Consider the following 15,844-nt stretch of genomic DNA (forward strand, 5'->3'; position numbering starts at 1 on the left):
GAGGGGAAACTCACCGTTTAACTACCACTGTCAAATTTGCGAGAAACGAGCTCCACTTATCCCCTCGCCATCTTTAACCCTTTATGTGGTGCGCGCTCAGGCCCTAAGTGGTTCCACATTGGTCCCACATTTGCAGCTTGATCTTTAGCCCGCCCCCCCCCCCACTCCCTTCCCCTCCTCTTTGCTCTATCTCTTGTTGTTTGATGTCTTTTTATTATCCTTGTTTTGTTTTTTTTTATCTGTATGTGAATGCTTTGTTTTCTGTGACAATCCTGCTAAAAGTACTAAAAGTGAATAAACTTGATTTGACCTCCTGGAAGGACGAAACAGTCGTCGAGAGTTGAAAATGTGAAGTTGAAAAAAGTTTTTGCAGTTTATTCTTTATGTCTGCTTGGTTAACTGGTCAGGTCAGGAGTCTGAGATAAGACTTTTAGCTTTTATTGGATACAGTGGTGTAGTTATGGGTATATACTGTATATATATAAAGTAAAACAAGCATTTAGAGTCTACCTTCCTATTAGCCTAGTTACTATTGAAACTGTAAATCCACCTGTCCTCAACAGAATACCCACCTGTTAACTTGATTACTACTGAAAAAAAAAAAACCACTGAATGTATAAAATATTAGGAACATCTTCCTTATGTTGAGTTCTGCAAAATCCACATCTCGGTTATCTCAGAGCTTAAAAATCCTCCTCTAACTCGTCTGCTTCTCTTCATCTGCATCTCCTCCTTTGGATAGATTTAATCAGGGAGATCAATAAGGGATAACGGCTTTTACCTGGATTCACCTCATCAGTTTACATCATGGAAAGACTGAATTCAGTGTAGAGCGTGGTAGGATCGCTGCATACCCACCTATCAGACTTTATTGATCTTGCACCTATGCCATATTAGTGGTGTAGAGTGGAGTCTAGCTTCATGCATTCATCCTGCATCTATATCTGCATTAGTACTGCAGACTTGTTACTAGATCATTCCATGTAACTTTCAGCAGCTGAAAGTTTTTTTTTTTTTTGTGGGAGTCAAAATGCAGCAGTAGTTCAGCCAGCATGCAGTAGATAGTGAGACATCTATGTTCACATCTGTAATAGATATAAATATTCCATCCTCAACATTCATAGCAATTGGTAGGTAAAAGGTTAAAGCGCTATTTTTTTGTTTTGTTTTCAGAGATTTTTATTTTTTTTTCCAACTAAGAATAAATGGAAAATCCTGCCAGATCATTAAAAAGCCTCAAATGTGGACACACCAATGACGCACTCCTCAACTCACTCACGTTTAAATATATATATTTCAGTATATTGGCTCAGCGGGCTAAAGTGCACGCCATGTGCATGTTGTGGCTTTGAGTCTGGCTCACAACCGTTGTTGCATGTCATCCTCTCCCTTGTTTGTCCTGTCTCCCTCAGATGTACAATCTCTTTTATTTGGTACGACTTTAATGTTCATGTCATGTCTTTATTTAGCCTAATTGTCTTTTTAAACCAAAACTGATTTACTGACTGACTCACAGCACTCTTCATTACCGGATCAAAGATGCAGTTTTATGTACTGGCGAGAGGCTTTGTTTATGTACACTCTGAAAAGTTAAATGGCTCTGCGGGACCGTAAGGGGTTCTTCAGATTGCAAACATAAGGGGAACCCTGCAAGATCCCCTGAAGAACCCCTTAATAAAGGATTTATGGACCCTGCCGGAACCTCCGAGAACCTCTAATATTTGAGTTGTTTTTCCAGGAACTGTTTAAGGATATTCGTACGAGGGAGGAGCTGTAAGGATCTTAGGGTTGCGGCTGATGAACCCCTCGTTTTAAAAGTGTAGTTTGCCCACATGCCTTAGGTATTACATGTACACTGCTGTTGAACGACAACCTCATGTCTCCAAAATGTAACAGGAATGTTTTTTCCGGCAGGCAGGGTGGCCCAGCGGTTAGAAAGATCATCTCATAAAAGAAAGGTCACAAGTTCGATCCTCAGCAGCAGCAAAACCGGTTGATCAGTGAAATCCTGATCACTCGTTACAAGCTGTTTGGGATGAGAGCATCAGCTAAACACCTAAAATGTAAATGTTTGCATGACTTAAGAAATTCGTTTATTATTTTTCTAAGACACTAAAATATAACAAATGGACTCTCGGGTCATGCGACTTACCCGGCACATAAAGGACTGTGTAAACTTTCAATTTAAGTGAAAAAAACTGAGAAACACCAAAATTGCATTTAATGTCATGTGTGATACCACAATGATTCTTCTATGAGGGATGAATCCATCAAGCCATCAGACAATCAATAAATCAAACAATCAATACATCAAAATGACACTATCTCTGGTTCTTGTGAATGGTAAAATGATCGTACCATATTGTTATTTGCACTTATTAAAATGAACAGTTGTGGTGAGTTAGAGGACGCTGGGTGTTAAAATTGACAGTTTTGGAGCTGCTGTTCTGCCAAGTGGTTTAAAGCCTGTTTATCAGCAGTCCTGTGAAAACATAGTAACTCTAATTTCGGTAATCTTTATGTTTTGACTTGAATTGAACGCTTGCACATGCTGGTATCGGTTGAGCAAATGTCATAAACCCAGGAGCCCAGTAAAGCCATGCAAAGCCCGCTGTTTGTCACTGTGAAAGTAAGCTTTTTGTTTTTCTTTAGTTCCTAAAAACGTTGACTTTTACTGAGATACAAGGTTTTCATTTGTCTCCCTCCCCACACATTTAGCAATAATGGAATCCCTTTAGTGACAGTCGTGGTTCCACATTAAGCCTGGTTGTAATTTTTATTTAGATGTTTTGCGGCCACAGCCTTTTTACAGGGTTGGACAGAATAAACTGTGGCCTGTGGTGAAATTAGAACAAGAAAGGGATTAAGTAAGGAGATCTCTCGCTGGTATCTGGAGCTCGCTGCCAGCGTCTGCGTCGGCATGCTGGTGGGGAGTTCGATCCCGTTCTGAGAGTCGGCTGTTTCCGACTCATTTTGGGGATTTTCCATTGTGTTCAGTCGCCGCTGCCTAGTTTTCTCCTGCGTGTGCACACCGAGGTTATTATTGTTAACGAAAACTAACGAAATAACGAAAACTAGGGGTGATAAAACATTTTTGTTATCTGAAATAAAAATAAAAACGAGGCTTTACAAAAAAACGATAACTAACTGAAACTGTATTGTGTGTTTACAAAACTAACTAAAATAAACTAAAATTATAGAGAAAATGTCTTTAGTTTTCGTCTTTGTCAGTTTATTTCATACATAAGCCTAGTATTTTGGGTGGATATGAAATCTATCTTCCAATTTTATTTTTTTTTCAATTTATTTTTACCTTTTTGAATCTTGCCCCTGACGAATACCCCATATTACAAAAAAAGACTAAAACTAACACTGAAACTAATAAAAACTAAACTAAAACTAAGCATTTTCAAAAAATAAAAACTAAACTAAACTAGCAAACCCGCTTTAAAAACTAACTAAAACTAAAGTGAAATTGAAAACAAAAAGTCAAAACGAAATAAAAATAAAAACGAATTAAAAATGCAAAACTATAATAACCTTGGTGCACACACACACACACACACACATATAAGCTGTCCCATATCCCACTGGCTCCTAAGTGACCGAACACATTTTCACTTTGGAAAATGTCTTGACATCACCTCACAGAACGAGACCCAGTCAGCTGTCTTTATTTTGCGTTCTTTTCTTTTCCCATGTCTTTTATCTAGACCATGATCAGGGAAAAATGTTTCTAAAGCTTTATTCTTTATCATAAAGCAATCTAATGCTCTAAAAAAATATGTTTAATCAGTTCTGACCGCTGTACTAATTCTGACTTAATTTACAGCATTAATTATTTGGTAACATTGGTCTTCCAGCAAGTTATTCTACTAACCACTTCACCAGACCTTGAAGTTTAGCTGTAGCTATAGTAACTATAACTATTATAACAACCTGATCTGATACTGTTTTGGTAGTAAATTAAACATGTTCTGCTTCCAAAATTGACATCCACACCTTTGCTTTTGTGAGTCTTTGTCGAGACCAATTTATTCATCATTTAATTGCATAATCTTGAATAATCAACCAAACCCAGATATATAAGACTTCAAAAGTCAGCCTTTCCTGGTACATTTCTCCCTGCATGAACAAAATACACAAGTGAAGTATTACGTAATTTCAATCAGGAAGACTACTTATCATTCACTCATGCTTTCTCTTTACCCAATCAGAGTTGGTGAACACTTTCCCTCTTTTCCAGAGAACCAATCAGAGTTAGCCGTCACTTCCCTGTCTTTTTCAAAGAGCCAATCGTCTAAATGACGGGAATATAAACACGTCACCTTCTGTGCTATTGCCCTTCTCTCAGATCTATGCCGTATGCTGCCGTCGTTCCAGTCGCTGTGCTTACCTTCATCCCTCCTCCACCCCATCACCACCAGGGTCCAGAGGAACTCCCCGGCGGGACGTCCTAATTCCTACGTCTATCCCGGATGTACTCCTAACTTCACGAATGGGAGGAGTCCCTCCATGGAGCTTACGCCAAAGTTTACATCTTGTTTTATGTCATGAATAAACTTTTCATTCGAGCATTCATCCTAGTCTCTCCTGATTGAAATTAAACATGTTCTGCTTCCAAAATTGACATCCACACCTTTGCTTTTGTGAGTCTTTGCCGAGACCAATTTATTCATCATTTAATTGTATAATCTAGAATAATCAACCAAACCCAGATATATAAGACTTCAAAAGTCAGCCTTTCCTGGTACATTTCTCCCTGCATGAACAAAATACACAAGTAGAGTTTGGAGAAGTGGTTCACCTGAAATGTCTCTGAAATAGAGATAACACAATTAATTTCTGTCAGAGTGGCCAGCTTCACTGAAACTACTGGCTGTTATTTGCTTTTCTGTGCATTCTGGTAATGCTCAACCAACTTCACATCATTCATAACTACTCCACTAATGTTGCACCGATTGCAAATTGTTACATCTGAGTCATTATTATTATTTTTTTTAAAATGAATGAATCGTCGACGAGTTGCACATCACTGGTGTGTCTGTTCTTGCTGGGCACTGTTGTGCATCTCCCCATCATTTCAAAAACGGGAATGTCATGTCGATAATGGGTAAAATATGTTTTATAGAGGAGTAAACTGAAAAAGCACATAAACAACTCACTGAAGTATGCAGAGTTTCAGGGGATTAGAGTCCAAAAAACAATTAGATAAACCTCCATAAAAGGGTTCACACACACCCCGGAAAAAACATAAGTATTTTGATCAGTATTTTGATCTGAGTTGCAGAGATGCTTCACTGCACGCATTTCCTGAATCTCCCATCTGCAAATTTTCATTGAGAGGGAAACATTTTCGAGGCATTAATACAATTTAAAACTTTGTTGTTCCTCTCAGGTGGTTTTCAACAGGGATAATCGGTGAAAAACATCAGACCTGTTCCATTACTTGCATATCGTTAATGTATCTAACCAGCAACAACAAAATACAAGCAAAAAAACTTTTTCTTTTTGCATTGCAGCACATTTAAAGAAGCTGTTTTGACATCAGCAGTGTGTTTTAACAGTTAGCACTTCTAGATTTGGAGAAGAACTCGATCTTTCAAGACTCTTATATCAATTTCTCACTCCTGTTGAGAGCTGAAGATTTACCGCGGCTGAACGTGCCTCCTCCTCCATCACAGAAACTGATCCATGTTATTAAAATGCCATGCTGCTGGTTCTTTATTGACTGACTGACATTTACTTTGCCTACAGACACAGACTTAACAGACTGTTGACAGAAACCCACTAAACACATTGTTAGCAGACACCCACTTCACACAGTTGGCGGGTGATTTGATGGAGGGGGGGTTTGGGGAGTTTAGCATTTCCCTTGTTGAAGTGATATTTCACCAGCAGTCAACCGCCAGTACCGGCTGCTCAGGGCCTGAAGTCACCTCCAATCACAGACTTTCATTTTGAAAACTGTGTCTCTTTTTTTTGTATATACAGTATGAGGTCCAGTATGTCAGTATGAACTTGTAGATATTTCTCTCTGAATAATGTGATTCCGATTCAAATCATACAAAGTAATTTTGCCTGTTTGCAATTTATGAAGATGTAAATGTGTAATAGGAGATGTAAAAAAAGGTGGCTATACTCTACATGCCCAGACGAAGAAGTGGCTACACTTATAGCAAAGTTTTTGACGTTGAACAGATGTTGATATGACGGCCTGCATCACCGCTGAAAACCCATGTACTGTAAATACAGCGCCAAAATGAATGTTGTAGTCGTCCATATAGCTGCTATCTCCATCGCTTCGTGACATCAGAATCTAAATATCTTCCAAAGCTGGTTTAATATAAATTCTTTCCATCCATTCCTCCGTCCATCCATTCTCTACTTACCCGGGTCAGGGTTGCGGTGGCACCTGGCGGCTACAAAGTTTCGAACAGGTAAATTATATTTTTCACTGCTTTGGTGTTGACTTTCACAGTGTTAAATTGTTTTGAAGGGTTAATGTAGCTAGCTAATTAGGTAGCATTAATTCAAAATAAACAGAAAATAAAACACGCAATAAAATGACTTCAGAGCCTAACGATGGATGCAACCGTTCTCCAAGCATCGTTTCTGAGATGTTTATCCCTGTAGTCTTTCTAATAAAAGAGAACTGGGAAGCTTTGAACGGTTGGAATCAACTTCTCATCCGTTTTGCACTCGCCAGGTGGAACTAATCAAACCGGCAGGGAAATAAGGAAGCATGGAAATGTGATTGGCTGCTGATTGGCTGACTTTCCCTGGTCGCTCTGTAGCTCTTTAGCAAATGAATGGACTTCTGGTGACTTGTTGATCGTATTTCTCACAGTGTGAATTAGTGGAAACAAAACTATAAACTCCACAGTGCGACTGTAACCATTTCCCTGTCAGTGGGTTGATGAATAAAACCAGCAACGGAAGGGATTTCAAAGGCAAGGTCACATAGAGTTTGCATGCATGCTTGTGTGTGTGTGTGTGTGTGTGTGTGTGTGTGCGTGCGTGCGTGCATGCGTGCATTTGTAAGAGTGTCTGAGCCTTTGTATGTGTAAGAGAGAGAGAGCGTGAACGAGTGTGTGTGAGAATGTTTGGGCCTGTGTGTGTCTGCGTAAGGGAGAGAGTGTGTGTGTTCGAGAGGGAGACAGTGTGTGTGTGTGTGTGTGTGTGTGTTCTTGTGGCTTTACAACCTTGATCAGATAAAGAGCTGCTGTGGAGCTTTGGAAGGAGACTAAAGACGACAATTACACCACAGTGGAAACACCAAACGGTCTGATTTTATATCTGAGAGAGAGAGAGAGAGAGAGAGAGAGAGGGAGAGAGAGAGAGACAAAACAAAAAAGAGCAAAGAGAGACACACTGAGGGTTAAAGAAGGAGTGGGGGAAAGTGTGAGAGTAGAAATAAATGGGGAAAGAAAGAATGAAAGAGAATCAAGACTCTTTGGAGCGACAGAGAGAGAGAGAAGTTGAAGCCACAAGAAACACATCTGTGATTTATCTACAGTTGAGTTGTCTTGTTACCCTTTTTCACAGGAAATGGTCATATAGAATGCAAATATTTTATGGTCACAAAATGACCATAAAAAAACATAACTGTGCAGGGTTGATAGGGTTGTTGATCAATACCAATGACTCAACCGTTACTTCTCCAGGCGCTGAGATTTCTGGCTTTAAAAACTCATTTTCCAGCCTTTCCTCTGTTTTGGAACACAATCTTGTTCCCCGTTGGAATTTCAAAACAAATAAAAATCGCTGGATGCCAATGTTATGCTTTACTAGCAAACGTTATAAGTCACTTTATCAAGACAAATGAGTTCAAGTTTTATTTGTCATACGTACAGGTACAGGTACACAGTACAATTCTTACTTGCTGTGCTCCAGCTCAGTGTCTTCCAAAGAAAAAGTAAAGGTATAAATAGTAAAATAAAAAAAGAAACAGTAACATGTTAATATGATATATAGATATATGTAGGTAAGGCTTTTTAAAGTCAGTAAATTAGCAACTATGGATAGGTAAAGCCACAAAAACCAGAGCGATCCAAGATGATTTTGACTGATTCCCCACTCACATCTTACAGAGTGATGGATTTTGCAGCGGTGGGAATACATCCTCTAACTCATCATCCTCTAACTCATCATCCTTTAACTCATCATCCTAACTCATCATCCTAACTCATCATCCTCTAACTCATCATCCTCTAACTCATCATCCTAACTCATCATCCTCTAACTCATCATCCTAACTTATCATCCTCTAACTCATCATCCTCTAACTCATCATCCTCTAACTCATCATCCTCTAACTCATCATCCTCTAACTCATCATCCTAACTCATCATCCTAACTCATCATCCTCTAACTCATCATCCTAACTCATCATCCTCTAACTCATCATCCTCTAACTCATCATCCTCTAACTCATCATCCTCTAACTCATCATCCTAACTCATCATCCTCTAACTCATCATCCTAACTCATCATCCTCTAACTCATCATCCTCTAACTCATCATCCTAACTCATCATCCTCTAACTCATCATCCTAACTTATCATCCTCTAACTCATCATCCTCTAACTCATCATCCTCTAACTCATCATCCTCTAACTCATCCTCTAACTCATCATCCTCTAACTCATCATCCTCTAACTCATCATCCTAACTCATCATCCTAACTCATCATCCTCTAACTCATCATCCTAACTCATCATCCTCTAACTCATCATCCTAACTCATCATCCTCTAACTCATCATCCTAACTCATCATCCTAACTCATCCTCTAACTCATCCTCTAACTCATCATCCTCTAACTCATCCTCTAACTCATCATCCTAACTCATCATCCTCTAACTCATCATCCTCTAACTCATCATCCTAACTCATCATCCTCTAACTCATCATCCTCTAACTCATCATCCTAACTCATCATCCTCTAACTCATCATCCTCTAACTCATCATCCTCTAACTCATCATCCTCTAACTCATCATCCTAACTCATCATCCTCTAACTCATCATCCTCTAACTCATCATCCTAACTCATCATCCTCTAACTCATCATCCTCTAACTCATCCTCTAACTCATCATCCTTTAACTCATCATCCTAACTCATCATCCTCTAACTCATCATCCTCTAACTCATCCTCCTCTAACTCATCATCCTTTAACTCATCATCCTAACTCATCATCCTCTAACTCATCATCCTCTAACTCATCATCCTAACTCATCATCCTAACTTATCATCCTCTAACTCATCATCCTAACTCATCATCCTTTAACTCATCATCCTCTAACTCATCATCCTAACTCATCATCCTCTAACTCATCATCCTAACTTATCATCCTCTAACTCATCATCCTAACTCATCATCCTCTAACTCATCATCCTCTAACTCATCATCCTCTAACTCATCCTCTAACTCATCATCCTAACTCATCATCCTCTAACTCATCATCCTCTAACTCATCCTCTAACTCATCATCCTAACTCATCATCCTCTAACTCATCATCCTCTAACTCATCATCCTCTAACTCATCATCCTCTAACTCATCATCCTCTAACTCATCATCCTAACTCATCATCCTCTAACGCATCATCCTCTAACTCGTCATCCTTTAACTCATCATCCTCTAACTCATCCTCTAATTCATCATCCTCTAACTCATCATCCTCTAACTCATCATCCTCTAACTCATCATCCTCTAACTCATCATCCTCTAACTCATCCTCTAATTCATCATCCTCTAACTCATCATCCTCTAACTCATCATCCTAACTCATCATCCTCTAACTCATCATCCTAACTCATCATCCTCTAACTCATCATCCTCTAACTCATCATCCTAACTTATCATCCTCTAACTCATCATCCTAACTCATCATCCTCTAACTCATCATCCTAACTCATCATCCTCTAACTCATCATCCTCTAACTCATCATCCTAACTCATCATCCTAACTCATCATCCTAACTCATCATCCTCTAACTCATCATCCTAACTCATCATCCTAACTCATCATCCTCTAACTCATCATCTTCTAACTCATCATCCTCTAACTCATCATCCTTTAACTCATCATCCTAACTCATCATCCTAACTCATCATCCTCTAACTCATCATCCTAACTCATCATCCTCTAACTCATCATCCTAACTCATCATCCTCTAACTCATCATCCTCTAACTCATCCTCTAACTCATCATCCTAACTCATCATCCTAACTCATCATCCTTTAACTCATCATCCTCTAACTCATCATCCTCTAACTCATCCTTTAACTCATCATCCTAACTCATCATCCTCTAACTCATCATCCTCTAACTCATCCTCTAACTCATCATCCTAACTCATCATCCTAACTCATCATCCTTTAACTCATCATCCTCTAACTCATCATCCTCTAACTCATCATCCTAACTCATCATCCTCTAACTCATCATCCTAACTCATCATCCTAACTCATCATCCTCTAACTCATCCTTTAACTCATCATCCTCTAACTCATCATCCTCTAACTCATCATCCTAACTCATCATCCTCTAACTCATCATCCTAACTCATCATCCTCTAACTCATCATCCTCTAACTCATCATCCTTTAACTCATCATCCTCTAACTCATCATCCTCTAACTCATCATCCTCTAACTCATCATCCTAACTCATCATCCTCTAACTCATCATCCTCTAACTCATCCTCTGGTTTATTGGCTTTCTCCATGTAAGTAGCCTAGCGTTAGCCTAACCTTAACCAAATTCTACCTGCTCTTCCATGACTCGTTGTTTCAGCAACATCAAGTTTGTTTTTTGTCTGTTTGGGTTTCATCAGTAAGAGCATCCAGTAGGGATTGTATACGTTTGACATATCACAGATTCATTCGCCCAAACCAGTCACTCCGGCTACCTCTTCCAAAAACAGTGTTCACGTCCGCTAAATGGCCTGTCTGGTCTTTGAAACCTTAAACGGTAAATGGGTAAAAAAGACAATCATCTGTGACGTCAGCAAAGAATAAAGGCTATTGAAATCCACTTTCCTGAGGGTTTAAGATAAAAATCTGATGATGTCAAATCTGGGTTTGAGGTATGAAGGAGAAGAGACAGGGGAACAATAGAGAAAGGAAAGAGGAAACAAAAGGATGGTTGACTAAAAGACGGAGGGGAGGGGGGGTGGATGATGATCCTGAGAAAGAGAGAAAGAGAGAGAGAGAGAGAGAGATGGAGGGGAGAATCAAGGCTGCTTGGTGGAAAAGAGAGAGGGAGGGAGGGAGAGAGGAAAAGATTAAAAAAGAGAGAAAGGTTTGAGAGAGGAAAAGAGCGAGAGTGATCAGAGAAAACAATCCAGAGAGGAGAAGAAGGGGGCTCCACAAGGCCATGACCACAGGGTAAATGTGCAACAGATGCTCTCTCTCTCCTTCTCTCTCTCCCTGTCTGTGTGTGTGTGTGTGTGTGTGTGTGTGTGTGTGTGTGTGAGAGAGAGTTATAGGCTGTTTAGTGGCACGCCATGGCAACGTAAGTTTATCTGCACATCGTAGCTCTGACACCTCAGCTCCCGACTGTTTTCCCCCAAGACCAACATCTCTGGGTCTGCTGCTGCAACACACACACACACACACACACACGCACACACACACACACACACAGAAATACACACACGCACACACACACACACACACAGAGAAATACACATACATACAAAACTGCACACACACACAAATAAATAAATATGCATACTGTATTACGCACATGTACATTTTACATACACATACAGTACATACAGTGGATAGCATGAATACACACACACACACATTCAAACACACATACACACACACTTTATACATAGAGTACTGTATGCATGGATACACACACAATTACTCTTACATATAAAACTGTACACACACGCAAATAAACAATGTTTTGCACACACACATGCACATTTTCAATCCACATTTACACATAGTGAATGGCATTAAAACATATATACACACTCAAGCACAGACACACACACACACACACACACACTTGTAAATACACATTCACAACACTGCTGCAGGTCTATGCATAGATAAACAAACACACACACACACACACACACACACACACACACACCATTCATCTTATGGTTCCACAGCTGTAATTTGTCCGCGTTTCTTCCACTGGACTTGATTAGATGCATGCACACACACTTACACACACACACACACACACACACACACACACACACACACACACACACAAAGAGAGGTACATATCCCCCTCTAAGTCAAATTGCAACACACCACTGTAATAAGTCTTCTGTTGTCGGTGTTTCTGACAGCGAGACACACCTGAGCTGATTATCAAGTCTAAGAACACCGAGTCGATACTCGTGTCCTTGTGGAAAACTTTCTTCCCAAGTCATCCTGGATAAAACAATCTTCTCATGAGAGTTTAGCAGAGAGGAGCTTCCTTACAGTGTGAGATGGACTGTGTGCTTCACATCGCGACACACAGCTGTTCATTTTCCCACCTGTTAACCGTCTCTGGACTGTAGACTGCAGCGCCGCTCAGATGTGATGCGTCGTTCTCGCAATGAATCTCGGGGCTTTCAGTTCGTTCTCGTCTGTCACGTCTCCGTCCGATGCTTCCTTGGCTGGCAAGGAAACTTCCGGCATCTTTATCCCTCCTCTGTCCTCTCGTTCTTTTGTTTTGGAATCGTCATGTCTCTGTTGACTGAGAGACATATGAAGATATAGATATATAAATAATGGACTCAATCACACAGAAATGGTCAAACTACCTGTCTGTACACATGGGTGTTAACTGGACCCTGTTATAGGAATTAAAATATTCCTATTTATGAATATAAGATTAAATATTGAAAGAAGACACTGTTTAACTGATTGGCATTTGGTTAAGCCCATTCCTTTTCATTCATCAGTTTTAGATTAGCTCATCATACTTGCTCTTGATTGGCTGGCTGCTGAAATCCTTCCTATCAGACAGGCTGATGGTGATAGAAGTTGGGTGGCTCCCTCCGCGAGCTTGAACGCTAATCTTTAAGTTGTTTTCTATCAAGATGTGCCGCAAGGAGGCTTACATGACTGCTGCTGTTCTGCAGTTTTCTTTTTTATACCATGGTGCATTTTCCACATGGCTTCAGCGCTGTGGGCATCCAGAGGCAAACTCCGCTCAGTCTGAGTCACTCTCCTATAGCTGTGAGCTGTCAACCTTCATCACGCTTTACAGCACTGCAGAAAAGCATTTACTGCAAATCATTTCTGTTATTGATTGAGCGTTTACTACTTACTACAGTGAAGTAGGGATGGGATGTTATATCGAAATTCAATATATCACAATCCAAAAATGTGACAATACGTATCATGGGGCAGAAAAATGAATAGAGATATTATCTCCATGTTATTCTGCTGTAGTAATCACAAAAGAGACGCTTGACCATCACAGTTTCACAAGCTCTCCATCCAAATTATATTATTTTCACTTTGTAATGACATTTTTAAATTGTTGTTTACATTCTAGCAGCCAATGGCATCGCTAGAAAGATTTGTGGCTCAGAAATAAACATAAATCTGCACAGTCAGACTTAGTTGTCATTGAACTTTTATTTATCACATCGTATCGTGGTAGTAAGTAAGATAAGTAAAAGTATTCATTTGAAAAATCTTGTATTATCTTGAAAGTTTCATTTTCAACTAGGAATCTTTACACCTTCGTTGTGAGTTTAAATCTCCCTCGATCTTATTCAGCATGTCTTTGCCTCAGAAATAAATCGGAGCTCCAACCTGGAAGCAAGGTGAAGGGAAGGAGCATTTTAATGGTTTGAGAGAAGTGGACTTCAGCGGTCATGCATTTGTTTCTCAAAAACAATATGTGACAGAGAACAAGATGTCATATTTACTGTAAGAATTACATGAATAGTTACAACGGCGCCAGTAGGAGGAGACAAAGTGTGAATTTTAGCATTGGTGTTAATGTGGAGTCTGCCTTCCTCTTTAATCCAGTCTCATCCTTCCCTCCAGTTCAAACTATTTCTATTTCTTCTTTAACCCTTTGCACCCTGAGTTTCCCCTTAAATTCCCTCAAGTAGCTTCAAAGTTAGCATTGTTTTCCAAACTACAACTTGTCACGTCCATGTTCTGTATCTGCTCGTTCCAACGCTTCATTGAAGCTACAGCTGCTTATATTGAGTTAAATATTCAAAACCAAGATGCCATTTTTTTTATGGCTGCACCATTACAACAAATGGAAAAAAATCGAAATGTTTTTGCACCATTTTATACACATTTCCCTGTAATTCAGCCTGACATATTGGGTATCTTTGGAAACCTCAGGATCTTGACTAGAATTTTTAATAAAATTTAATAAAAATAAAATTAAAAAAACGTGTTTGTAATGATGGACCTGCATGAAGGACCTCATCAGGACAGGTAAAAACTAAATAAATATACAAACACAAGTGCAAAGGTAAAATAAAAAACAAACAAACGCAAGTGTAAAGGTTTGCCCACCACACACACACACACACACACACACACAGATGCCCCACCATCTCTCACACAAACACACCTTTCGGCATAACTGAGACACCCCGCCTCAAAAATCTCATCCATCACTGAAAGCTTTGAAACCGATACGGCGCGGCGAAGAGCCGGCGCTGCTTGTTCCCTGCTTGATGTCCGCAGATGAAAGACGAATGTAAAACTGCTGAAATCGACCGGTGCTCAATTCTTACTACCGGGCCGTGAGAGTAATGGCAGGCAGTGAAAAGGAATGGGGACACTGGACCTGGTTATATGGACTGATATACATTATGGCTGTTTTATTATCTGCATACACATGGAGGCACATAAACACACACACACACACACACACACACACACACACATATGTATTCACATTCAGGAAGAAAGAAGAAACTTGGCCTTGTCATATGGGCTGAAATATGTTGAAATATGTTACTGAAATATTTTATAACCCACATACACACATGGAGGCACACACACACACACACACACACACACACACACACACACACACACACACATACACATATGCATTCACATTCAGGAAGAAAGAAGAAACTTGGCCTTGTCATATGGGCTGAAATATGTTGAAATATGTTAATAATATTTTATAACCCACATACACACATGGAGGCACACACACACACACACACACACACACACACAAATCATCAATATGCAAAGCATGCAGATAGGGCAGAGAAGTTGAGAGTTATCGTTTGACTAAATGTCAGAATGGGTAAGATGCTTGATTTAAGCAACTGAATGTGGTTTGATTGTTGATGCCAAAAACACAAAATAAAAAAAAGAAAATCCCAGATGTTGGAACCGGTGTTTCTGGCTCCAACAATCAAACCACATTCAAAGTTTCTTAAATCAAGCATCTTGTGAAAAGGCCTCGTTGATGAGAGAGGGTCAAAGGGAGAACGGCAAGACTTGTTCAAGCAGGCAGGTTAAAAATAAAGAAATAACAGCTCAGTACAACAGTGATGTGCAGAGGAGCATCTCAGAAACACACAACTCTCCAGATCTTGAAGCAGTTTGGGCGACAGCAGCAGAAAACCAGGCCAGGCTCCACTTCTGTCAACTAAGAGAAGAAGATGAAGCTGCAGTGGGCATGAGATCATCAACATGTGACGACTGAAAAACGTGTGGAAAAAGTGGAAAAATACCACCGGGGGCCACTTGCATAAAGATAGACCTAGTCATAGATTTAAATCTGACTTTCTGCCAGTTTCTTTAAGTCAGATTTAAGGGTGATTTCTCTAGGAAATCACAGTCGCTCCACTACTTCTTGATTGTTGTAGAT

The sequence above is a fragment of the Centroberyx gerrardi genome, chromosome 5, assembly GCF_048128805.1.
Source record: "Centroberyx gerrardi isolate f3 chromosome 5, fCenGer3.hap1.cur.20231027, whole genome shotgun sequence".
Lineage (NCBI taxonomy): Eukaryota > Metazoa > Chordata > Actinopteri > Beryciformes > Berycidae > Centroberyx > Centroberyx gerrardi.